The 27,005-nt window shown below is 40.7% G+C and overlaps 1 protein-coding gene across 1 annotated transcript in view; it reads left to right on the plus strand.

Moving 5' to 3' along the window:
• SLC7A11 (solute carrier family 7 member 11) overlaps nucleotides 1-18,268 on the plus strand; it is a 167,722-nt gene extending 149,454 nt beyond the window's left edge. The window contains exons 16-17 of the transcript XR_009259303.1: nucleotides 14,260-14,388; nucleotides 14,543-18,268. The gene's annotated coding sequence lies outside the window, so the exon portion shown is untranslated. The remainder of the gene's footprint in view (nucleotides 1-14,259; nucleotides 14,389-14,542) is intronic.
• The last annotated feature ends 8,737 nt before the right edge of the window (nucleotides 18,269-27,005 follow it).

The raw sequence follows: 27,005 nt of genomic DNA on the forward strand, positions 1-27,005 counted from the left end.
GGTTGTAACTTGAAGTAGGAAATGAATTAAAACATTTTAATTGAGGCCCCTATGTTCTGAGGTCGTATACTATGTTATCGTTTTAAAAGAGAAAGGCATAGTAGTAATATGCACACATTATTTATGTGTATAAAAATGCAACTGAGTTTTTTTAAATAAGAAATTTTATTTGTATATTACTTGGCAGCCCTTTAGCTTGGATGAGACTGAATTGCTATAAACTGAAAGGTAATTATAGAGGGCTATGCAACTAACTGGGGAAAACATAAGAAAGGAAAAATACATATGCCTTACTCAATAACCTTTATTTAGAAAATAATAGAAATGATCATGCCAACACATTTTGAGGAGTTTAATAAATATTTTGCAAATACCAATTATAATAAACCAATAATGACAATAACCTAACAATGGCAGAATTATAAAATAAAATTATATTTGAAAAAGACACATAACATAAAGCATCAGAATTATAGATATTTAAAAAAATAGTAACGGAGAAAGAGGAGCTATATCAACTTAGTAGTTACTGACTTTAAATGGGGCCTTCAGATTAAATGTCAAAAATAAACAATAGGGCCAGGGAGCCACCGATTTATCCACATTTATAATAAGATACAATTTAACTTTTAGCCGCATTATATTATGAAAGTCATTAAATTGAAAATAACAGTTAGAAAAACAGCCTAGTAGAAGACATTATAGTAATCTTTGATCATAGATGTGAATTTGGTCTCAAGTCTCGCACTGACAAATGACCTTCCATGTTTGCTGCTATAAATGAAATGGTTGGACCAAGGGCTCAGTGAGATCATTTCTAATTATAGAATTATATGACCCAAGCCTGTCCAAAGATTCTTCTGGATTATTTTAACTAATGGAAATAATTACTTACGTTTAGAGAACTGGATTGTGCTATTCAAAATCGTATAATCCTCCATCATAAACCCAAGATCACACAGCTATTTATTAGCATAAATTTTCCTTTTAGTTGGCCCCTTATGCAATTAGAAGTTTTTATTTCATTTCTGATACCAATTCACTCTGTCATTATGCTGGAAATGTACTGGTAGAGGATTAAGTGCGCATAAAGCTATACGGTTATTCCTGATGCGAAAATACATTTTTAAAAGTTGTTTTTTTCTTAAATCAATAGGTAGCAAAGAAATATCAATACCCTTAGTCATAATGGTCTCAGTACCGGGGTCATAACAATAAATTAGTGGGATACAAAAAATAAAAGGCTCAGCTATAAAGACTTCAACTAGTTTCAGATCATCATGACATTATCTTACTGTTACTCAGGAGAGTTTCACTTTTCAAGATGCCAGTGTGAAGAGTCTATGGGCCTCATCTCCAGTGAAACGAGCAAAACTAGTGACAACTCTAAAAGAAAATCCAACCATTTAAAGTCTCGGGAAAAACACATAATGGCATACAACAAAGAAGCAAAGGAAGAAACATATACTCAATAAAATCTGCTAAAATGCAAGATGCTATATGTGAGCATCTGTGGTATTTGAGCCACAACCCACTTCCTCTTTCTTCCCCATTCTAGTTCAGATTAACAGAAGCTTCATCCTGGGTGGCTGTGGCCAAGAAGATGGGCCTCCCTGTCCCTTCAGCTCCAATCAAAGCTTACTTTATCACATTCCCAGCGGAGTCACCAGCATTTTTCATTCCTTCCAACTACAAGTTGAAGTGACTAAATTCCTGGTGAGCATGGATGAGAACTCAGGGGCGACCTTCTTCTACCCTGCCCCTATCCATAGGATGCAGCCTCTACTACATCCAGGAAGGTTGAGAATACTTGGCCCAAGATGGTCCTCACCCTGGCTCACTCACAGGACAAAGGTGCCATGATGGCAAAGGCAAGTGGAGAAATCAAGAGGCTACCATCATGGCTGGTGCCCAGAACAGCGGCTCACAGGAGGAGAGCAGTTCATGGGGTAGAAAGCTCTGTAGCTCTTCCTAAAGGAACAAGTGATTCATGCATTCACAGAATAAGGGAGAGATCATACAATATTCACAACAGGTAGTGAACAAAAGCATTTAGCGAATTAAATATTTGTGAAATAAAAAGGAATTGGGAAACTAAAAAAAAGATAACATTTCCTTATTCTGGAATAACATTTCTAAAAGAGAAAAATCTTATGGCATGCATCATATTAATGGTGAAATACTGAAATCTAATTGTCTCATATGAGGAAAGGAAGACAAGAATGCCCTCGATTATTTCTATTCATTATCATGCTTGAGATCTTAGCCACGCAACAAAGCAAAAGTAAATATACAAAAACATACATAAATACTATTGGAAGGTAGAAAACAAATTGCCATTTTCTCATTGATGATGTTATTGTATATATAGAAATCCAAAAAAAAAATCTGTAAGTAAGTTATTAGAACAAATTCATGAATTTAGCAAGATTGCTGGATAGAGGTTTACATTTTTAAATTTTATTTTATACAGCAACAACCAAGAATTTTAAATTTTACAGACATTACTAAAAGAATGCAAATAGATTTTCCACTTTCCAAATGAAGAGCAAGAACAGAAAACAACGTAAGGAGTCTTTGAAGAGACTACCACAGACTGATGTCAAGAAAGGGAGACTGCACATTGGCAGCGACTTAGGAGGTGGCACAGGGTCATTTGTGCATTTGCCCTCAGCTCTTTTTCTAATCACAATCTGTATCACAGAGGGCTGGATGCCTGAAGACTACCTTCTAGAAATTTCTTTGCCAGCTGGCTTCTCTTTGACTCTGACCGTGTGGCAAAGGCACTGGCAGGTGACTGGAAAGAGGCTGGAAGAGAGAAGCCAAAGCCCTACACATTTGGGGGGGGGGGTGCTGAGGAGGGTAGAGCTTTCAGCAGAGCCTTGGCAGCAACGGTAAAGGGTGATGGGGGAGCTCCGGGGTTCCTCCTCAGGCAGCAGGTTTGCAACAGCAGCACGGGTTCTGTGGGGCAGAGCAAAGCAACAGTAGCGGCAGGTGCTGTATACAGCAGTCGTGGCTAAGGCACCCTGCCCCCATCTACCCCAGGGACAGCCATGAGGAACTTTGGGCTCCAGGGTCCCTTCACAGTGGCAGGAGAATGGGCCATGAATTTCCCCAAGGCACCTTCAGCAGTGCTTGCAAACGGTAGGAGCTACTCTTTGGACTCGGGAGTTGAGCAGCTCCAGGAGGGCAGTGACTGTGTATTCCAGGGGGTATCATTTCCCCTGGGCTCCTATAGCCTAAGCTGAAGGAGACTTACTGCAGGTACAAATCAGTGAGGAACTTGTCCTTTTCTTATTCCCTGTATCAAATTTCCTCCAGGAGAAATACCAGGTGACGTTTCTATTTTCCTGACTGAACAGGGATACTGAATATATGATGGGAGTGTAATCCCGCAGAAGCCAAACCCGTTTTTCCTTTGTCTTTTCTTCCACATTTACTCATATTTAATTTTACTTAGTAGTATGCATTTTTAAATTTACATATCTAGAATAAGTTCTCTCACTGATGTAATACATACCACGTAAGCAGATTTAAAAATTCCATAATAAAATTTATCTCAAATAGGAATAAGAATATTAAATCAAGGAAAATATTAAATGTTGTACTTTGTATTTAAAAATATGAAACCACAGTAAGTCCTTCTGGAATTTAATACATGGAGTATAAATAATAACTTAAATCAAGATAGGCATCATATGATAGGTAAACACATTTTCCTTTCTCCTAAAAATTCTTTTTTGGGGCACATATTGAGAAGAAAATATGATTATACTTTTAGAGTAGCAATTTCTTATAGTATTTGTTCGCTAGAATTCAAGCTTCACATTTTGATTTTTTAGGACTTGTCACAATGTACTTATTACCAAGTATTGTATTTCCTGATTATGCTTTTTTTAATGCCTATTTATTTATTTGTGGGGGCGGGGAAGGTTTGAGGGGCAAAGGTGGGGGGGGTGATCCCAAGCAGGCTCTAGTCTCAGCGCAGAGCCCAACTTGGGTCTTGATAACACAGCCCTGGGATCATGACCTGAGCCAAAATTAAGAGTCAGATGCATAACTGACTGAGCCACCCAGGCGCCCCATGATTATATTTAAATTATGATAGCTCATTTCTCCATTGAATTTCAAGGAGCGTGATGTGATTCACTATGTATACTTATGAGTTGTTATTATCACAGAGGGAAACCATATATATATATATATATATATATATATATATATATAAATATAAATAAATGTATATATATTTATACATATATAAATAAATAAATATATATATATGAAAACATAAGTTTAGACATAAGGAAAAAGCTTAACCTTCATGAACATTTATCAGTGAAATCTGTGACACACTGAGAGCGAATGAGGAGGAAGACGACATGAGATAAGAGAATGTGCTTACCTAGTATTGTGCATTCTGGTGTATTCCTATATCTAGGGAATTTCTCCATATCAAGAAATAATAGATAAAGGTCTTTAACCCAAGATTTTCTGTAGATGACTGAAAGATTTGTTGAGAGTGATTGAAACCTCAATCAGAATTAGAACTATACATTTTACTACTCATTAAATTAGGCATATAAAAATCTTATGTGTTTGTATATATATAGATAATATTTTGATGTGGGATTTCTTTTTTTTTTTTTTTCACTTCCTTGTTTGTGACTGATCCCCATCAGTCTAGATTACCTTACGATGGTAAAATGTAGAGGGAAAAGGGTATGGGCTCTGGATACAAGCTGTCTGGTTTCAATTCCTGGTTCCATCACCAACCGCATTCTTGGGTGATTTCCTGAATCTCCCCATACTTCAGGAATGTCATTGCCAAACATCATGAATGTAAAATTGATATTGCACACAACCACTTAGCAAGGTGTCTGCTCCAGTCGCTGTATATTACCACATTAATATCGTTATATCTGGAATGTGGAGGACAAAATAGCCAAAGTCAACCCTTTGCACTTTAAAATAGTTTCTTGAAGTCCATTTTATAGATTATATAATTAAAACTGGGCTTTCGGTGGCAAAGGACAAACACTTGAAAGCAGTTTTCTAAATTCCAAAATCTTTCCTTTAAACATCTGGAGCAAAAGCTTGGAGGATTGCACATGAAGTTTTTACTATATATTATGAAATAGGAAGGGTGATTTAGGAGCAATTTCCTGCTGAACAGGGATTAGATGGGAGTTCTCCTTCCAGCTAGAGGAAAGCAGAGAAGAGTACATTCAGGCTTCAAAGTGGAGCCTACTCCCATATTTTTGGTAATTTCAGGAGAGGGAGTATGTTCTCGGCTGCCACATGGGAGGCATGGCTTTATAATGCTTCCCAATTGGGATGACCAGAGGATTTTATACGAAGGTTTTGTATTTCCATGCAAAAAGAGAGCTTGGATTACGTCTTCTGCTACATCCCGAAGCTTGGAGAGATCTGGTGCGGAGAAAATCAAGAAAATGCTTTATGCTCTAATAAAGAACATCTGATTACAATGAAGGTTACTGGATTATATAGGAGGCCTGGGGTTGAGCTAAGGAGCAAAGAGAATGCATAGACATCAAGACCATGCTAGGGGCTCTGGTCATAAGCAAGGATGCTGTCCACCCACCAAAGCCAGATGGGAACACTTACATCAGCTGTGGATACAAAAAGAACCAATGTGGTCATAAAAAATTAACAGGGAGTGTGATCTAGACCATCGGAATGTGAGGATGGTCGTAAAATGCATTCCCCTACCCCCACTGTTGTGATGACCCGTCAGCAAATTCCTGCTCTCAGAAGGCTTCTCGTGGAGGAGGAGGGCAAGAGGCAACTGCACATAAAAGGGCATATCATTAATATCTCTATTAATTAAGCATTTACACCAAAGAGAACATGTCAACCTAAAGTGACTGAGTTACCTGCAGAAGCCTAGATTACATTTCTTAAAAAATAGACTTTAGCTTATAGAGCAGTTTTAGGTTCACAGTAAAACTGAGCGGAAGACAGAGAGATCCCCCCATACAGCCGCTGTGCCCACACATGCAGAGCCTCCAGGATTATCAATAGCCCCTCATCACAGTGGTAGTTTGTTACAATTGATGTACCTACGTTGATACATCCTCATTACCAGAGCCCATAGATTACCTGAGGGCTCTTATTTTTAATTTTTTTAATGTCTATTTATTTTTTTTATTTATTTATTTATTTTTTAACATTTATTTTTGAGACAGAGTATGAACGGGGGAGGGTCAGAGAGAAGGAGACACAGAATCTGAAACAGGCTCCAGGCTCCGAGCTGTCAGCACAGAGCCCGACGTGGGGCTCGAACTCACGGACCGCGAGATCATGACCTGAGCCGAAGTTGGCCGCTTAACCGACTGAGCCACCCAGGCGCCCCAATGTCTATTTATTTTTGAGAGAGAGAGAGAGAGAGAGAGAGAGAGAGAGACAGTGGGGAAGAGGCAGAGAGAGAAAGGGAGACACAGAATCCCAAGCAGGCTCCAGGCTCTGAGCTGTCAGCACAGAGACCGAAGTGGGGCTCGAACTCGGGCACATCGAGATCATGGCCTGAGCCGAAATCAAACACTTAACTGAGTCCCCCAGGTGCCCCTACCTGAGGGTTTTTTTTTGAGAGTCTTTATTTGCCCTTCACTTTTGAAAGAAAATTTGTGGGGTACAGAATAAAAGATTGGTGTTTTATTTTCACTCATCACTTTAAACATTTCACTCTCTTCTTGCCTGCTGATTTCTGAGAAGTCAGATTAATTCTTAACTTTGTTCCTCTTTAGTCAGGTGTTTATGCTCTATGCTTTCTTTCAAGATTTTTTTTTATCTTTCCTTTTCTGTAGTTTGGAAATGATATCACTGGATGTGATTTTTTTTTTTTTTTTTTTTTTTTTGCATTTTTCCTCCATGGAATCCGCTGAACTTTCTTGATCTATAGTTGGGTGTTTGATATTAATTTGGATAAATTCTCATTGTGTCAAATATTGCTTCTGTTCATTTACTTTTCTTCCCTTCCTCCTTCGGATATTCCTATTACATGTATATTACACCTTTTGTGGTTGTCCCACAATTCACGGATACTCTGTTTCTCTTTTTTCAGTTTTGTTTTTTTTTGTCTTTTTGCTTCTCAATTTTGGAAGTTTCTATCGTGATATCCTTAAGTGCAGAAATTCCTTCCTCAGATTTGTCCAACCTACTAATAAGCCCATCAAAGGCATCCTTCATTTCTCTTGCAGTGTTTCTGCTCTCTAGAATTTCTTTTTGGTTCTTATGATTTCCATCTCTCTATATCACCCATCTGTCTTGCGTGCTGTCTACTTTATCCTTCGGAGCCCTTAGCATTTTAATAATAATTGTTTTAAATTCCTAGTCTGATAATTCCAATATCCCAGACATGTCTGCTTCTCGTGTTTACCCTGTTGTTCTAATGTGTGTTTTGCCTTGTAGAATGCAGAGTGTCTTATATATGCATATATACATATATATGCGTGCATATATACATATATATGCGTGCATATATACGTATATGTGCACATATACGTATGTATGCGTGCATATATACGTATATATACACATATATGTATATATGCACGCATATATATGTATATATACACATATGTATTGTAGGCAGTTGTGCTGAATAGAAGAAGCTGCTGTAAAATCAGCCATTAGTAATGTGGGGGAGCCAGTTGGGGGAGGGGCAGCATTCCATAGTCTTTTGAGTAAGTCTCAGTCTTTTATTGAGCCTCTGCCTCCGGTAAGCTCCTCCATGTGTTTCTCAGTTACTCACTAGCTCCTCACCCTCCTCAGGTGGGACAGGACAGCTAGAGTGGGCTGGAATCAGGTACTTTCCTCCCCCCAGGTCAGTTCGACTCTGATATACGCCAGTAGGTGAGGCTGGGGTTAAATAGTTTCTCCTGAGGGCAGACCTTGTTAGGGCGAACAGCATGTTCTGGTGTGTTTCAAAATGGTTTCCTTCTCAGCTCTTGCTGAAAGTGAAAGGATTTTTCTCTCAGGTATTTACTGTCAGAACCCGATAGAGCTCTGGCAGGCACAGCTCAGGAAAGTGTGGGGTCCTCCCAATGACTGCGTCCCCCCGGAGTTTTTATCTTTCAGGCTTGTCCACACTCACAAACAATTCATTCATTGCAGCTTTTCATACCCTGGCACTGGCTCCACAGAGGTGTCAGCCCCTGGGTTTCTGCTCTGGTAAGTTGTGTTTCTCTATATTCACCTGTCAGTGAGTTTGGTGACCGCCGTTTGCCCCCGTGACCTCGGTTCTCCTAGGGAACCTAAGGACGGTTGTTGACTTTTCAGTTTGTTCAGGTTCTCACTTGTTAGGACAGAGTGGCAACTTCCACGCTTGTTATATGTAGAATAGGAATCGGGAAGTCTGGGTTACAGTTTTAAAAGGAGGCTCAGAGAACAAGTTGACGGCAGCAGGGAGAAAAACAGCAAGTTATGTGTGGTGCCTAAAGGGGATGTCTCTCAATCGGATGGGGACCCCCAAATGTGGGGTGACAATTGGGTGGAAGCTGGGGCATGGGAGGTGAAAGAATTCACCTGAAGCAAAACAAAGGTGATAGAAGTTTACTGAATGCACCACTGTAAGGGAGCTGTGGGCAGGACCACAGGGGAGAGGCTGTCTGCAGGGAGGCTGTGGGAGGGGACTGCTCTTAAGGAGGAAAAGTGCGGAGGTTGGCGACATATGCAGTTTTCCCTTTTTGGGTAAGTGGGCCTGGTTGTAAGTAGCCCATGGGTTAGTTAGGGCCTATGGGTATTTTGAGGTGGGTCGCCTGACGGGCCTGTCTATATTCAGCCAAGTGGTTGCTTTGAGCCCTTTCTATATACATTCTATTGTTCAAGCCTATTTGCCTGAAAGGGACCTCACATCATGTTTTTGTACATCTGAATCATTATGGATACATACCAAGCTTGCTATAAATGAAGCAAACTTACACACACTCTATAGCACATACCTGTGAACCGTAATCACTAAAACATGACTGTGTGAGGGAGAGCACAGGACTCCTCTTCCAGGCTCCTACTGTTCCTCTTCTGTCTGCATAGCTGGGTTTTGCAGCAATTCTCACTCCAGCCCCCTTCTCATGACCCAGCCTGTGTTAGGGCAGAGCAATCACTTCATTTCAAAACCTTTCCTTCTAAATTCTTAGTCCTCACCTTTGCAAACACTTGCCCTTCTTTGCCTGCATGGTGTTTACATTTGCATTGTTTTTCTCCGTTATGTTCTCTCCTCCTTATTCTTTAGCCATGGTGATGGTTTCTGTGAGTTTCTGTGTTCTGTAGCTGTGTATCCAAAGCAAACATCCTTTCTTTTTTTAATGTTTGTTTACTTATTTTGAAAGAGAATGAGCAGGTCTGTGCTTGAGCAGGGGAGGGGCAAAGAAAGATGGAGAGAGAATCACAAGCAGGATCCACGCTCAGCACGGAGCCTGACCTGAGGCTTGATCTCACAAACAGTGAGATTATGACCTGAGCCAAGATCAAGAGTCCCATGCTTAACCAGCTGAGCCACCCAGATGCCCCTAAAGTGAACATCCTTAATCCCATACCTCACTCCTGTGTTTCTGTAATTGTCCAGCTATACAATCCACATTCTGGACGATGTGTCAGTGAGAGGGTCCTTGTACATTGCCATTGGCAGGATGAGTTGTTTTGTGCTGAGAATTGAGCAGAAGGGTGAATCCTCAGTACCTAATTGGATATCACTTCCTATTGAAACATTACTGTTCCCTTGCCAGCAGCAGCTGCGATTTGTTAGCCCCCGAATATTTGCCATCTAATAGTGTATAGACAGCAAGAGTTCTGTATACTCCCGACTAAAGATCTAACATAAAAATGATGATGTGTTTTTTTTATGAAGATTGAGAGTACTATTTCATGGTGTGCATTCTTTAAAGCAAACTAAATATATTATTTCACAACCAAAAATCGATTGCTTGTTAGTGTGTTCAATTTTCAATAGTTTTGAGTGCATTTGGAAGGTATGAACTGTAAGTTACTGAAGAAGTTGATTTTCCTTGTTGAGGAAAGCTAATCACAAAGGAACCAAACTCAAGTTTCAACACACCAATTTTGATTACCTTTCTACAAGCAGTTAGAATGTTATTTTCAAAGCTGCAGAGCAATTAATGGCTAGAACTGCAGGAAGTATTTAATTGAGTATTGATTTAAGGCCAAGCTGTTGTTTGGCTGAGGCATTGCATTATAATTAATGGACCTTAACCAGAGTTTAATTTTTCTACACTATACCTGATTTTCAAGCATTATAATAGCAACCCTCAAACAATCTATAGAGGGAGCTTTGAATTTTTCCTCTTAACTTTTTTTAAAGTTTTGACTGCATTTTTTAAAAAAAATATTTAAATGTTTTATTTATTCTTTTTTTTTTTTTTTAATTTTTTTTTTTTCAACTTTTTTTTTAATTTACTTTTGGGACAGAGAGAGACAGAGCATGAACGGGGGAGGGGCAGAGAGAGAGGGAGACACAGAATCGGAAACAGGCTCCAGGCTCCGAGCCATCGGCCCAGAGCCTGATGCGGGGCTCGAACTCACGGACCGCGAGATCGTGACCTGGCTGAAGTCGGAGGCTTAACCGACTGCGCCACCTAGGCGCCCCAAAATGTTTTATTTATTCTTGAGAGAAAGAGAGACAGAACATGAGTGAGGGAGGGGCACAGCAAGAGAGGGACACCGAATCCCAAGCAGACTCCAGGCTCTGAGCTGTCAGCACAGAGTCTGACGTGGGGCTCAAACTCACAAACCGTGAGGTCATGACCTGAGCCAAAGTTGGATGCTCAACCGACTGAGCCAGCCAGGTGCCCCTTGAGTGCATTTTTAACATATCCAGAAGACTTCTGGCTTTTGATAGTAACTTGGAAGTCTATGGCATTTGTAATATACTTAAGATTAAATTCTCCCATTGACATATTGCTAATTAGTCAATAAGTTCATTCATACAAATTTAATGCATGGAAGACAATGTTATTGGTGGAATGATTTACTGAAGAGGACTAGGCCTTCAACTTCCCTGGAGTTCTGTAGACAAAGAACAGCTTTCCAGTTGTTTGGGATAGTGCTGAATGCTTACTTGAAGGGCAGAGGATGGGGTAAAAATTCCTTTCCAGGGCTCATCCATAATAACATCCAGTGATTAGTCCCTATAGAATGACAGAAATGTATGAATTTGTAATTTTAAAAGTAGCCATCTGGTCACTTTCTGAATTGGCATATGACTTAAAATCTAGCCTTGTTATATTTAAGATGATAACTTGAATTGTTATCAGTTTAAATACGTATCCAACATAGACCATATCATTGGGATCTGTAGGTATACATAGATGAACAAAACAGGAGTGGCCCTCTGTCATGTGACAGCCTATTTTGGACACCAACATTGCAGGAATAACTACACCATATGGTGATATGTAATACATACTGTAAGAAGGAATGGCTTGCTCATTAAATCTGTTTCAAAAAAAAAAAAAACTTCCTAAAATTATCAGCCATCTCCTTTTCTTTGTCCTACTTACAAGTCCTTACCTTTCCCTCCAGTCACCGTTACAGCTAACTCCCCTTAATTTCCAGTCTTATCAACATTACCCAACAGTTGCTGCAAAGAATTCCGCAGTGTAAAAAGTTTGTCTCTTCGGGGCGCCTGGGTGGCGCAGTCGGTTAAGCGTCCGACTTCAGCCAGGTCACGGTCTCGCGGTCCGTGAGTTCGAGCCCCGCGTCAGGCTCTGGGCTGATGGCTCGGAGCCTGGAGCCTGTTTCCGATTCTGTGTCTCCCTCTCTCTCTGCCCCTCCCCCGTTCATGCTCTGTCTCTCTCTGTCCCAAAAATAAATAAAAAACGTTGAAAAAAATTTAAAAAAAAAAAAAAAAAAAAAAAAAAGTTTGTCTCTTCAATCTCATCTTGCTATCTTAACGTATGAGCCTCGCTGTTTGTTTCTGCTGTGGTGTGGGGATTTGTTGTAATCCCAGCGGCAATTTCAAGTCTGGCAACTGCTTCTCCCTTTCTGAAGTGTGGAACAGCGACTTTGTGTCAGCTCCCCCGAGAACGAACACATTGGGGGGAAAAAGCAATGGAACACTTACAGGAATGGTTATACTGGCTGCATTTTAAAACACTTCAATGGATTCAAGACTCCAGTACGTTTTAACGATCGTGTAGCCCAGAGCATAATTGGTTGATCTATCAGAAAAGTAGGTGTTTCAGGATTAACCATGCGGATTTTAGCTATGAGTCACTGAGTGACCTTTAATTTATTCTGCATCTTCAAAATTAAGTGGTGTGAAGAAAAGCAAGGAGGAAGGTCATAGATTTAGTTCCATTTCAGATCAACCAACTCACCTGCTGGTAAAACAGCATAAAAATTTAGCACATTTATAACTATTTTCATTTTGGTTGCTCATCAGTAAATGTTAGGGGGTGGAACTGTGTGGGATGTGTATGTACTGATGAAAAGGGTCATTCTTATCTTTTTGTGACTGTATTGTCTATATAACCAAGTCTGCATGTCATTTAACATTTGCAGAATTGTCAGCTCACTTAAAGAATTTTTCCTCTTTACACCCTGATATTTATTCACTTGGACTTTATTTGACATAGATGACGAAAATTCAAAACATTTTTGAGTATGTGTGTTTGTACGCCTTAACTTGGTCCTCCAGCAATGCTATGGGAAAGCTCTTTCCTTAAATACTTATTATTAACATACTGGTTACAATAGAATTGTGCCTCTTATTTTTGTATTGAAATGTTTTCAAGGAAATACAAACGACTCTAACTGTATTGTCGAAGCAGAGGAATTCTGGACTCTGTTCTGTCTGACTGAGTTAGAGAATGGGAAGCCAAGACCCAATGAGCTGATGAGAAAGTGGCTTCATCTTAGAAAGGATGTGAGCATCTGGGCCGGAAAGTGCATGTGAATTACATAGTTACAGTTCAGGGCACAACTAGGGTAAATTGGGAAAGGAGAGGCGTCTTGTTCAATGAATGAATATATGAGTGAGTGAATGAATGACAAAATTAAAGAATAGCCAGTACTGTTGTTGGCCGCTATGGTTAAGCTGTATTTTCTGTTACCCACCTGTGTTTTCTCAGTTCCTATAGCAGACTGGGGAAATGCCATCAAGGAGATCCATCTAAAGGACAATAGCGATGATATCAAAATGAGTGTTTGACCCCTTATGATGGAGGCCCTAGAAGTGGAAACCCAAGCTGCATCCCTTCCCTGCCAAAGGCTCTATACAGATTGGGGGGGGAATGGCATCTGTTATAGGAGGGCGGGAAAGACACTGGTCCTTGTCTCACGGATTTGAAAAGAATGAATCTCGTGGATGAGAGTGAGCAAAGCAATAGAGTTTGTTGAGAGAAAGTAGACAGTTCTCAAGAGTGAGAGGGGTCCTGACTGGGTAGCTGCTGGAGATTTCTGTCCCTGGCTTTTTACTGTGACCTTCTCAGAAAGTTTGTGAGACTCCATGCATGGCACCTAGCCCTGGCAGGTCCGGAACATGTTTATCTTATTCTCTTCTTCCCCAAACTCTGCTGTCACTGCCACTTCTTCAGCTTCCCACTTGTAGCTTCATCCTGCCTCCCTGAAGGTCCCTTATCTCTCCCTGCCTAATGTAACCCTCTCCCGATTCACATCTATAATATCCCATTTCAGAGCTCAGTATGCTGTTTTTTGTTTTTGTTGTTTTTTGCTATATAAACCACAGGTAAGTAACATTAGCTCACTATCCCTCAATTTCCTCCTCTTAAAAAGAGGATAATAATTGTCCCTGAGTCCTAGGGATGGCTTGAATATTAAATGGGGTGATTTATGGGAACTATTTACAATAGTTCTTGACAAATTTGAAGAACTGTCTAGTTACCAGCAATTATCATCATTATTTCATGTGTGGAATTTTGAATGTTTCGTCCATTCCCTTCTGTAGACTTTTGAATTATTTTTCTGAAAATGATGTTCCCCATTTGCATGTCTGATCAAGAGTGTTGTTGTCCATTGTCCATGTTACTCTGACAGTCACACTGATCTGACAGTCACACATTGCTGCTCTGAGGCAATGTAGCTCTCATGTCATTCCTCCTTTCCTTGGGTGGTCCCTGTCTTTTTCCCTCTCTGAAATTTCTAACTAAAGGAAAGGATATCTTTATTCCCACGAGTCTTTGGGCAGGCCTGACTTTCTCAGTTTCTTACAGTGCCTTGATATTAAAACAATACTTATTAGTCTTTCCCTTTCTCTTGTAGATGTCTCTCAAGATCCCCGGGAATTGGTTGGAAAACAGCACATGTGGACCCTTAGAGTGCTGTATTCCCAAATACCTCTCATTCTATTAGTAGCCCAGGCCAGACCTCAACCACTGTCTTCCACTTCAGGTACGTTTGCTGATCACTCAGAGCACACTTAAGTTTTAATAGAATGTCTCTCCCAAACCTCTTATATGAAATTCATCATTTTGGTACTGTAAGCTGCAGCCATTACTTCCAAAAATCTCTTTTTAATTTATCTAATGTTGCTATTCCTATATAGAAAGGAGGCAGAGCAGAGACGTGGGCAGGTTAAAAACTCGGGCGGACACATGGATATAACAGCTATTGCAAATGCAGAAAGCTGGCAGCCTTGAATTGCCAAACTGAAGCACACTGCTTTGACTCTGTTGTGTCACAAATATGCATAATAATATTAAGGGCAACAACTTGAAGATCTACGGAGATGTTTTACATGATGGCTTTGGTCAACTGAATGCCAATTCCACTGACCCTTGAGGTTGGAAATGGTTTAGGGGAATAGCACACTAAGAAGAAATTATAACGATTTCCCTTTCAACATGTATTTAGTTTCTCTATGGAAGACGTGCTTTGGACTATTTATGAGTATTTTGGAGACGCTGAGTGTAAATCTGGTTAGTGACCAAACAGGAAAAAATGTTTATTATTTTAATAATAAAAATACAGTGGCGTAGATTAAGAGAACAGTTCATTACTCCATCCATGAGAGATTTCAGGAAAAAATTGCCATCGATTCAACAGAATTAATTTGAGCATCATTATGAGTATGTAAAAGTATGTGAAAGAATGGAATTCATAGAGGTGGAAATGTTAAAAAAAAAAAAAAAAAAAAAAAAAAAGCAAAAGCCATGCTCTGAAACTACAATATTTCTCATTCTTAAAAGGGATACGAGAATATGAAATAAAGCGATAACTTTGAAAGCAGATGTACAACACTGTGCCGTTCCGTTGTTATAAATCATAACAATGCTCCACAATGTAAATGTTTAAGATACTTTTATTGAATTACTGTGACAATAATAACGGCCCATGAAAGAAAGGCATCCATATGTATGCTAATTAAGAAAAAGCAACACACTGTAACTACTGAACAAATCATAAAATATTCAGTTCATGTTTGTTGAGAATCCAAAGAGGTTCTGTTTTAACTTTATAGGTGCAATTTGGCTGGAAAAGAGGTGTATGTGAAGCAGATTGTTAAATGCTCTTTTACTGTTACTCGCTGTTTAACAAGGTGCTCCAGTATGATGAGAGGGAAGGACAACTTGGACTTGAAATACTCTTTTAAATCACTTTGATGAGTTTGAAGAAGGATATTGACTCAAAAGGAAGTATCTGTGCTTTGCAAATCACTTTGATGGGCTTAAGTCTGTTGGGTAGCTATTGACCAAGGTGATATGGTTAAATAGTTGGAATTGTTGGCCATAAGTTTGGTAGTACTTACTTTTTATCTGCATGTTAAACTCAGAGCTCAAGACTATAATGAGACCCATAACTCATTTCTTAAGTGGCCTTAAATAAATGTACCCTACCGAATTGTCATTGTTCTTTCTATATCTGGGCTTCAGGGTACTTAACTACGGAAGACTGAAAAATGTCATTTCTTCCGTCTAATCTGAGAGTTAATTGAAATGATCTGACGAAATGCACTGGATATTTCCTCATTTGTTGTTTTATTTCTCCTTTATAATGCAGTATTTCTAGTCTTTGAACCAGACTTGAGTTGTACAATTTTTGGATCCTGGACTTTATATTTTCTAGGGAGCATGGTTTTTTGTTTTTGTTTTTGTTTTTTTCTGGTTTTTGTTTTTAACCATTGTTTTGTTTTTTACATTTTAAAAAATTTTTATTTATTTTTGAGAGAGAACGAGAGAGAGTGAGCACAGGGGAGGGGCAGAGAGAGAGAGGGAGACACAGAATCCGAAGCAGGCTCCAGGCTCTGAGCTGTCGACACAGAGCCCGATGCAGGGCTTGAACCCACGAACTGAGAGATCTTGACCTGAACGAAGTCAGACACTCAACTGACTGAGTCGCCCAGGCACCCCTTAAGGAGCATGTTTAAATTATTTTTGCTTTTGTGACTTTGTAGATAATAAAATTTTCTCCATAACCTGTTCCCCTTTCTCAATGATCTCACAGGCCCTCTCTTCCAAGTTGGTAAGGAGATATTGAAAATGGGTTAAAAACCTACGCTAGAACTGCTATTTTGGGAACTCCACACCTCTTCACCTGCTGCCAACTCTCTTTGTGTTCCAAGTCCTATAATGATCAGGGCAGTTTTAGCCCTAGTGCTAATGACTCTGTAGACCAATTGCTTTAACTCTCTTTCCTCACTACTATGTGCATTCTAATCCTAGCAAGATTACTAGAATAGGCATGAAATTGCCTACATAGCCTTAAAGGTTTTGCACCAAGCTAGTGCTCTGGCTGAAGAAATTCCTCAGAGGGCACGTCTGCAGGGGCACTTTACTTAAGAGAAGAGCATTTTGTGCCCTACTTATAAATTTGCTATTATAAACCATCAGCGCTGGAAAAGGCATATAGATTCAGCTCAACATCTGAAAGCACTCAGTCCTACTGAAACTGATTAGAAATGTATTTGGAGTCCAGAATACAAACATTTCTTTACTTGTCCCCTCAGGTTATATTTAGGTGGTGTAGAGACTACTTTGAATCAGTGCTGGAAGTATTTTCTTTTAAATCCTTCCTTGTTCCTTTTTATGTCTCCTTATCCCAAGTGCCAGTTTCATCTTTCTCATTCCTTTTATAATGAAACAGACTTATCTCATCTTAGCATTTTCCCTGGCGTCAGCATCAGAAATCCCATTATTATTATTTTTTTTAATGTTTATTTACTTTTGAGAGAGAGAGACAGACATGAACAGGGGAGGGGCAGAGAGAGAGACACACAGAATCCAAAGCAGGTTCTCGGCTCTGAGCTGTCGGCACAGAGCCTGACATGGGGCTTGAACTCACAAACTGTGAGATTATGACCTGAGCCCAAGTCAGACGCTTAACCGACTGAGCCACTCAGGCCCTCCGTCAGAAATCCCATTTTGCTCTGGACGTCACATTCTTCAGACTGGAATTTTAATCCTGTGGTGGCTTCGAAGTGTGTCAACTCAGCAAGGGTAATAGTGGGGCGGGGAATACTTCACATTCTGTCAAGTCCTTCTTTAGCTTCTGACTCCTGGGGAGGTTATATGGACTTAGCTCCTAGTCTCTGTAGCACACCTGTAGTGCCAAGTATACAATAAATGGACAAGGGTTTCAGTTTGTCTCATGGGTTTCAGCTCATGCTTGTGAGTACCAGCTTGCTTTTTTCCTCTACCACGTGATGTCTATTTTTCCTTCCAACTACTTGCCCTGTGGGCTTCAAGCTCCAGACTCAAATGTGGACACAAGCACTTAATCAGCACTTCAAATTCCATAAGGCCAAATCCTTGTGATAATTGCTTAATATTAATCTATTTTTATATCCATATCTATATATCCACCCTAGTGGCTTTGCACCTCTAATAAAATCCTGACATATTAATTTTGTATTGGAAATAGTTCTAGGAGACCAGAATTTTAAGAATGATTACTCCAAAATAGTTCTGCATTTTCTTGAATTGGTTCTTTGATCCGATAGACATAAAGGTATTAGTGACTCTATTTCCAGCAGTTAAGAGAGTACAGATAGGCTGTGCCATGCCATGGTAAAATGGTTACATAAACGATCACCTTTAGATATCTGTAATCAAGCAACTCTAGAAGGCAGATCTCTGGATGACTAAGGATTAGGTGTCAGAAAAGCTTTTACTAACAATAAGAGCGTAATGGTATTGTTTGGTTGATTGTAACTCTCCTGGGGAACCTGGGAAAAATACATGATGAGCACAGGGCTTGAAATTCCAGGGTCCAAGTCTGCACGAGGGACCTGAAAGCTGCTTTGACTTCCAAAACAAAACAAAACAAGCAAAAACCAACCAAACAAAAAAATCCTTATATGCTGTAGTCACAATACTGAGTTCCTGGAAATCAAACCTAAAAGCTAACCTAGGGTGACTGAATTACAGTGCAAATGATTTCCGAAACTCCTTGGATCTCTTTTGTTAAAGTTAAGGCGTTGATTGCGAAGGAAAGGGACTGTGAAAACGGGGATAGGGACATGAGGATGGGTTCTGATGATGCTAGAGTCTTAAACTCCTAAATTTTGCCAGTAGGAGTGCCCCTGTCTAAAGAACCTGCAAAAGCTTCCCCTGAGTTGGTTGTTGACTTGCAAGGCACTCTGATCCTTCTCAGGAAGTACTCGGCAACCTTTCCTCTGGATCCTCCAGATCCTCTGGATCTGTAGTCAGACTCCCATCCCGGCAGGCCCTAAATGAGTATGGCAAAAGTGTGACTGGTCTGACTTGTGAGGCAGTACAATACAGACCAAAGGAGCTTCATGATTTCTCCAATTTACAGTGAAAGAAATCTGGGGAGTATGTGTGGGAAAGGAACTTTAGGGCATACGATCAAAGTAGAAGAAACATGAAATTAGATCAGGATGAATTTGCAGATATAAGCATAGTAAGCGAAAATCCCCAATTCAATGTTTTAGCTTGAGGGGCGAGGAATTGCTCTAACACCTTGCTTAGCTGGTTGACCAAAACACGGATTCGGAGGTCGCCTACGCTAAATGACATTGGAAGGCCAGAATCTGCATGGTACATTGGAGAGAAAGGTGTCTGAAGCCTTGGGGATATTGGGATGTTAGAACAGAATTCTCACGTAAGACCTGCTCACCACCCTGGGAGGATCCAGAGGACTTTCCTTTCCATGTAACTTTGATAAATATATTTTTAAAGAGTTCTGTGATGGCTCTTTTCTGGAGGCCAGAAATAACAGTGGGAACTCCTGCCAACAAACTGGGATCCTGAAATATATGAGGATGACAGGATTCTGAGGTGGCAGGGAATAAGCAGAGGCACTTAGCAGAGCCAAAGCCATCACCAGGAACTTCTGACTCACAGAGCCGTTTGGCATTGGCTGATTGCTCATGGCGTTCCCCAGAACTAAAACAGAGTTAATCCGTCTTATTTTCAGATTCTATTTGGTAAAATATCTTTCTAACCTCAAAAGCAGTACTAACAGTAATTCATGGATACGTGCATGTGCAGAGTGGCAAAAAATTTGAATCACCTGACGCTCCCATGCCTGCTGAGGTCGAACAGTGCAACCCTTTGCTGTTTTGTTCAGGCATGAGTTACGATGCTTTTGGCCACGAGCTCAGTGTTAATGAATAAACGATATATACTAAATAAGGTATCTTTAACCAGAAACATATAAAATAAGGCTTTATACTGACTGCCTGATGAAAGTGTAACCAGAGGCTGACAAGAATCTAACTCTGTATTTTCCTTAGGAGCAGTGGTTCAGTATTTGCTCATTCAGTGTCTGTGGTGACTTTATAGAACATAACTACTATGAATAATGGAATCAACTATATATAGTAATGAAGTCTTATTTTAAATGAGCAGGGAAGCTCTAAATCTGGTGAATTTGATTCATGAAAACAGGGTTGCAGCCTCTTAATTCTTTCCCATACTTGAGCTAGTTTACAGACCTAGAACCCTTCGAATAAAGGGAAGATTGGGTCTATTTGAGGAAAGATCTTGCTACACTGTCACAAAGTATAATGTCAATCACCCTCCCAGCCTTCCTCAGTGGTACCTGCAGTCATTGACCAGGGTTTTTGACCATGTTTATGGATACTGGATACGGTATCTGAAGTCACATTAATTCCTAGAAATCCAAAGTGTCGCTGTGGTCCACTGGTCAGAGGAGGAGCTTATGGACATTAGGTGATCAATGGATTTTCGTTTAGGTTCTCATACGGTGGGCCGAGTGGGTCTCCAAACCTACCCTGTGGTCATTTTATCCAGTCCTGAAATGTGTGATTGAAATAGATGACATCCTCAGAGACTGGATCCTGCTCTGTGAAGTGAGAGAATTCACAGGATCTGTGTCTATCTACAAAAATAGCAAACCACATTCCTGGGAGGATTACAGACATTAGTGGCACCATTGAGGACTTGAAAGTTGTAGCATTTGTGGTTTAACTGCTACCTGGTAGACAGCCGCTGATCTGCACACAAACTGCAAGAAGTCGGGTAATTGTAGCTGGCTAGGCAAGCAGCGGACTTCCGCTCTCCTGCTGCAGGGCTCTATGAACTCTCCAGTCTTATGCTACGATCTTTGCCCCATGGATTTTGATCAGCTTCCTCCCACAGAATAATCTGTTCTTCTATTACGCTGATTATATGATTCTGCTGCGGCCCGGTGTGCGGGAAGTAGCGACTACTCCAGATGTTGGTAAGATCATTGAATGCCGGATGGTGAGAAATAAATCCCACAAACATGAAATGGTCTACTAGCGTGGTTTCTAGGTATCCAGTTGCGTGGGGGCCATACAATGGGAAGCACAAGTCCCTGCATGTGACCCGTTCAACCACTAAGAAGGGATCATACTCAGAGAGGCATTTCTGGATTTCAAACACAATATACAATTCACTTGTGTATGTCACTCTGACCCATTCATTGAGTGACCCAATGAGTTGCCATTTTGAGTGGTGCCCAGACAAGACAATACCCCACAACAGGTCCAACGGCTGTGCAAGCCGCTCTGCCATGTGGACCATTTGAATCAGCAAATCTGATGATGCTTGAAGTGTCCGTGACAGGTAGGGAGGCTATTTGGTTGGCTAAAAGTGACCTACAACACAGTACTTAGGATTTTGGAGCAAAGCCAGGTCATTCGCTGTAAAAACAAAACAAAACAAAACAAAAGTCTATAGTCTTTAAGAACAGCTTCTGGCTTGCAACTGGACCTTAGAAGAAACTGAGCACCTGACCATGACCTGCTAAGTTATCATGTGACCTAAGTAAGCTGTCCTTTATGAACTGGCTGTTCATACCATATGGATGGTATGGCACACCATCCATAAAGTCAGCCGTGCACACGAGGACACCATAATAAAATGTAACCAAGTCCTGGAGGCACAAGAAAGTTGCATGAGAAAGTTGGCCAAGGGGCCCTTACTTCTGACAGATTGTCTTCTCTTTCTCATCTTATATTTAAGCCTTCTTGCAGAGGTTTCTGTGATCGGTTAATTGCCTGAGGAAGGAAAATGCACAAACTATCCACGCATGCCTACAGCACTGCCACCCCACTTTGGAAAGGCCTCCACCGAGAGTGGTAAAGGGAAACTCTTCCAGTGGGTAGGACTTCAGGGGTTTTTACCTCGTGGTTTATTTAGTTTGAAAGAAGAGATGGCCAAATAGTATGGGCTGACAGCAAATCATAGACTGTGGCTAATTTTTTAGCCATTTGGTTGAATGGGCATAGAATGGAGATGTTTGTGTCCTATGTGAACATTTATCAAATGGTGACCTCAACAGAAGGATTTTAATAATCTGGATGGAAAGATTTATTTGGTGGACACTAGTCAGCCTCCTACCCTGTTGTCTAATGGGCTCATAAACAAAGTGGCCATGGTGGCAGTGTAAAGGTTATGTATGTTTTTCTATTCACCAAGGCCAGTGTGACTGCAGTCACTGAGTGTTCAATCTGTCAGCAAATGAGATCAACACTGAACCCTGATATGTCCCCATTCCCCTGGGGTGTCAACAAGCTATATGTTGGCAGACTGATTGCTCAGGACTGCTTGCATAATAGATGGGGCGGTGTTTTGTTCTTACTGGAATAGACACTTTGGATATGGTTTCGCTTTAGATGTCCTCAGTGTTTCTGCCAAAACTACCATCTGTAGAATTATAGAACATCTTGTTACTACTTTCCATGTTTTGTTTTGTTTTGTTTTGTTTTGTTTTAATGATAAATTAGGTGTCCTATAGCTTAGCTTCTGGCTCTGATAAAGCTATCAGCTTCCTATTAATTGGTTACCACTAAAATCTCCCTTGTTCTTAAGAGGTCCCTTAGTCTTAAATCTTCCCATACTCTGTAAAATCACATCCTTTGGAGAGACCCTCAATGTGCTCTGTTCTCATGTCCTACCTCTTCCCTGTGCAAAACTCAGAGCCACTGTTCTAGAGCTGGGACAGTGACCTACTTTTCTTGGTGTGATCTTCTTTGTTATGGGCAGGACACTGGACAGGGTTTGTAATTTCTAGTTTTGGGGGCATGCCTCTCCTAGTTTGGAGGCCTTGCTTATCAAATGAGCTGGGTTAAGGACGATGGAGACCCCAGTATTCTCAGCCTGCTGTGCCTGAGCTAGAGCCAGAGTCCTAGGAGTATAGGCTGTGGGGGGTGGGAAATACTAGGCTTACCCCTCGTGGGGGAGATACACAGCCCTTGAGCTCAGGGACAAGGGTGCACTCTCTTCTTGGTCACACCCCGTTGGAGTGGATCTTCCATTAGCTGAGCCGTAATGGGGATAAGATCATGGCTGTGGTGCCACAGACTTGAGGTTCTTACTAAGAGGTAATAGATTTTCTTGAATAAAGATTTCTTCATTCGATTTATGTCTTTAGGACACTTTCTGAGACTTAACTATTTTTTTTTAATATTTTTTAAAAATGTTTATTTTCTTTGAGACAGAGCATGAGTGGGGGAGGGGCAGAGAGAGAAGGAGACACAGATCGAAGTAGGTTCCAGGCTCTGAGCTGTCAGCACAGAGCTCAACGCGGGGCTCAAACTTACAAACTGTGAGATCATGACCTGAGCCAAAGTCGGACACCCAACCAACTGAGCCACCCAGGCGCCCCTTAACTATTTTATTTATTTATCTATTTATTTATTTACCCATTATTGTTACTTTTCCTGGGAAGCCAGTCTGCGGAGCTCCTCATACCAGCTTTCTGGACATGTATCTCCAGGTTAGCTTGCTTTTGATAGCACCTGGGATATCCTATCTTGTTAGGCAGAGGTGTCACTTTGTTCTTATCTTTATTTGGAGATTAAATATTGTTTAAAGATGTGTAAGCTTGGCAAATTGGAAAGCAGTTGACTATGGCTGCTTTGCATTGTGTCACTTTTGGCGAGGCTGAACTACATTTCCCAGAACTCCCTTTCCTTCACGTCTCTGATTAGGGTGGGCCACATGAGGGATTCTTCTGGGGCATTAGGAGGGCAGAAATATAGCAACAGCCATTTGGTATTTATTTGCAGATTCACCTCGTGGTTGTGAGATCCCAGCTAGACCTGCAGCTGTTCCGCCTTTCTCTGGAAGCTAATTCAGCTTCGCTGGCTCCTAGGTCCCAGCTTCTGTAGCTCTACCAAGTTCCAAGGCAACAGCTCACAGGTTTCTCTTTGTCTTCGTGGGCTCCAGCTCATGTTTGTGGGTTCCCGTGTTTTCTTGCTCTCCCTTACGCATACACAGGACCAAGTCCTGTGGTGACCAAGATGCTCTTTCATTGGGACTTAGAGCATCTGTAACCTAGGATGGGGGGGGGGGGGGGGGCTAGATGAGTGATTAAAAAAAAGAAAAAAAAAACAAAAAAGAAACAAACAAACAAACAAACAAAACCCTCTGGGACCTGTGGTCCTAGATATGCTTGGATTGTTGCAGACTTTTCTACAGAAACAGGCAAGGAGTAAGAATTTTGGCTTTCACTGGCTTTTAACTTTGAGACCTTGGGAAGGTTACCTAACTACCTTGTGTCTCAGTTTTCTTGGAACTCATACACGTTTTGTAAAGATTGCAAAGCTCATGATAGTTATTATCATTATTATTTGCCCACCTCCTCCAGCCTTTCGCTCACCCTCCACACAGGGAAGTTTGGGAATAAGCTGAATAGACCGTCAGGCAGGCCCTCCCAGCCTGTTCACGTTGCAGCTGTCGGGGTCCCACTGTCACGGAGTGCCGGCCTGCTCAAGCAACCGTGTTTGAATTCTGGTTTCTGTAGTTTCCATTATCTTGTTCTGGTTTTTTTGGTCCAATATTCAAACTCTTTTCTGAGAGCCATAGTAATTTTTTCTCCTAGAGGAAATAGTGTTTTTCTACCATGTAGCCTTTTTGGCCGTCTTGAGGTGTTGGGGCCTCTGTGACTCTTTAGAACCCCGCTTTCACAGGTGTATTGCGCCCTCTGCTGGTGGGATTTATTATGCTAGCAAGAGCTGCGGACTGAGATCTTGCTGTGTGCCTGGCACAGTGCAGGATTTGTGCACACATTACATCATTTACCTTTCTCCCCAGCTCTATCAGTTCCATCTTACAGACAAGGAAACTAAGGCTCAGAGGGGGCTACTTCACCGTCATGCAGCTGGTAAGCCAGCATTGGACCCAGTTAGTCTGGCTCTAGAAACTGTGCACTTCATCACTGTTCTGTAGGAAGAGCCGCTTTGGGCTCTATTGGGTTTGGAGTAGAAATCTCTCCTACCTGCTCATAAATATATGTTGAACTTCTATTCCATGTGTGGCATTCCCGAGGGAACTTAAACTCCCACAATCAGCTAAAAGTACCTACCTCATGGGATTTTCGTGAGGAGTCAAGGACATATTTTAATGTACACAATCTGGCATTATATCTGACACGTGGTAGACCCTCAACCAATATTCCTTATTTTACCTTCTTCCAGATCTTTCTAGTTTCTTTCCACTTCTGCCTAACTGTGGGAAAATTTCCTATAGCCTTAGAGCTTCTTTCTGAAGGACTAAAAAAGTTTTAATCCCCTTTTACCACAGAATCCTAACTTCAGGATTTGAGTCCCATCCTCAGTTTTAACATCCCGGTGGGTTTTAGTTTCCCCACTCCCATTCTCATTATAAGACTTACAGGCCTCGGGGCGCCTGGGTGGCTCAGTTGGTTAAGCGGCCGACTTAGGCTCAGGTCATGATCTCACGGTTTGTGAGTTCGAGCCCTGCGTCGGGCTCTGTGCTGACAGCTCAGAGACTGGAGCCTGCTTCACATTCTGTGTCTCCCTCTCCCTCTGTCCCTCCCCTGCTCTTACTTTGTCTCTCTCTCCTTCAAAAATAAACATTAAAAAAATTCTTTTTAAAGACTTACAGGCCTTAATGCAACTAAGACTCCTGATAACTTGCCTTGATACTTCAGAGTTAACAAGACAAAATACAAGATCAGTTTGCTCATCATTCATAGCTTCCTACCCTCTAGATTGAATAATGTCAACACTAGCTCATGTTGGTAAATCTCTTAAGTCCAGGTTTCTTTGCGTGCAAACAAGGTGATTCAGGATGCCTGTCATTTAGATAAGTATGTGATGCAGTGTCATTTGGATTAGTCCCTGGGAAGTATGAATCAGCATACCGGCTATCAGATCAAAACATGAATGGCATGCCTGTTATATCAAAATGACTTGCCACATAAGTGTCCATTATTTTAAGAAAGCGAGGGTGTTTACCTTTGTTTCCACAGCTGAATTTGCTAAAAATGAGTGATACTTCAATAGGCTATGCCTTTGCCATTTTAAACTTTGTTCAGATTCAGGAGGTTGGACCCAAAGATGTCTAAGATCCATTTATTCTAAATTCAGTGGTTTTCGTATTTCAGATCTCACCCTTCATATTTACTAAAGAATAGCCATGACACCCTAGTGGGTGTTTATTAATAAGCTTCAGATATAGGCACTGAAGTTACTGTTTGCATATAACCTGAAAACTATAATAACTTATAAGTGAAATTTATAGTACATCTAGTGACATTTTACAGTGTTTTTATTGCAAGTAAATCGTTTTTAAAAATCTTGTGTTATCAATGTACATTTAAAAAATAGCTCAAATGTAATAGCTTTTATGTAGCTCTTGATAGAAAAGTTGAATAGGTTTGAAATACAATGGAAGATATAACTATAGATTTCACCAAGGTACTGTAAAGTTATAACGTACACTATATCTGTTTTAAAATGTCACTATGTAATTATGGGTATTTCTGAATAATTTAAGTAGATTAGTTACAATAAACCTTTAAAGAATGTTTCAAATTTGTCCCTCCCTTTGTGGGAGGGTAGTGGGCCTACTTGAGGAAAGCGATCCATGCCATTAATCCAGATCCTCTTTAAAAAAGAACAAACTTCAAAGAATTTGGGGATAATCTTATCAAAAGGATTAAAAGATATACTAGAGGAAATATGATTTGTCTGGAGAATGGAATGGCTCACATAGTTATTACTTTGCTAAAGTGTAGTACAATGGACTGATACAGCTTCCTGCTTACCAGGATTAAATTACTATAATTTCTAAAATGCTCAGGCGTATTAAACCCTTGCCCATCTATTCTTTTGCTTTTTGGCATTTTGTGTTGTAATTGGTATGCAGAGGAAGTCTGCGTGTGTCTATTGTATGACCCCCTACACCTGCTGTACCGTCTGTCTCTTTCAACAGATTGCATTAAGGACAATACAAAATACCTCGATTTTTCAATGCAAAATCGTCCTTTTGGTGACATGGCACTGCTTTGCTAACTAAGTTATTCTGCATCTCAAACCATGTGGCCTAGAAGACAAGAAAGGTCCAAGAACGTTGAGTGCAGTGGGGGACATACAGAAGCGAGATTTGTCTATCATTCTGCTTCTGTGGATTCCAACCTATGGCTATGGATGTAGCTGTACATTTAAAACAATAAATCAAAGACACTGGAATTCATGTGTGTCAGGGGAAGCCCAGTACACTTTCCTTATACTGGGAAGGTAAGAACTACCAGATAAGGACTTCCCCCTCTCACCATTTGCTACAGACTATGAGAACATTGTACCCTTC

The sequence above is a fragment of the Neofelis nebulosa genome, chromosome 3, assembly GCF_028018385.1.
Source record: "Neofelis nebulosa isolate mNeoNeb1 chromosome 3, mNeoNeb1.pri, whole genome shotgun sequence".
NCBI lineage: Eukaryota > Metazoa > Chordata > Mammalia > Carnivora > Felidae > Neofelis > Neofelis nebulosa.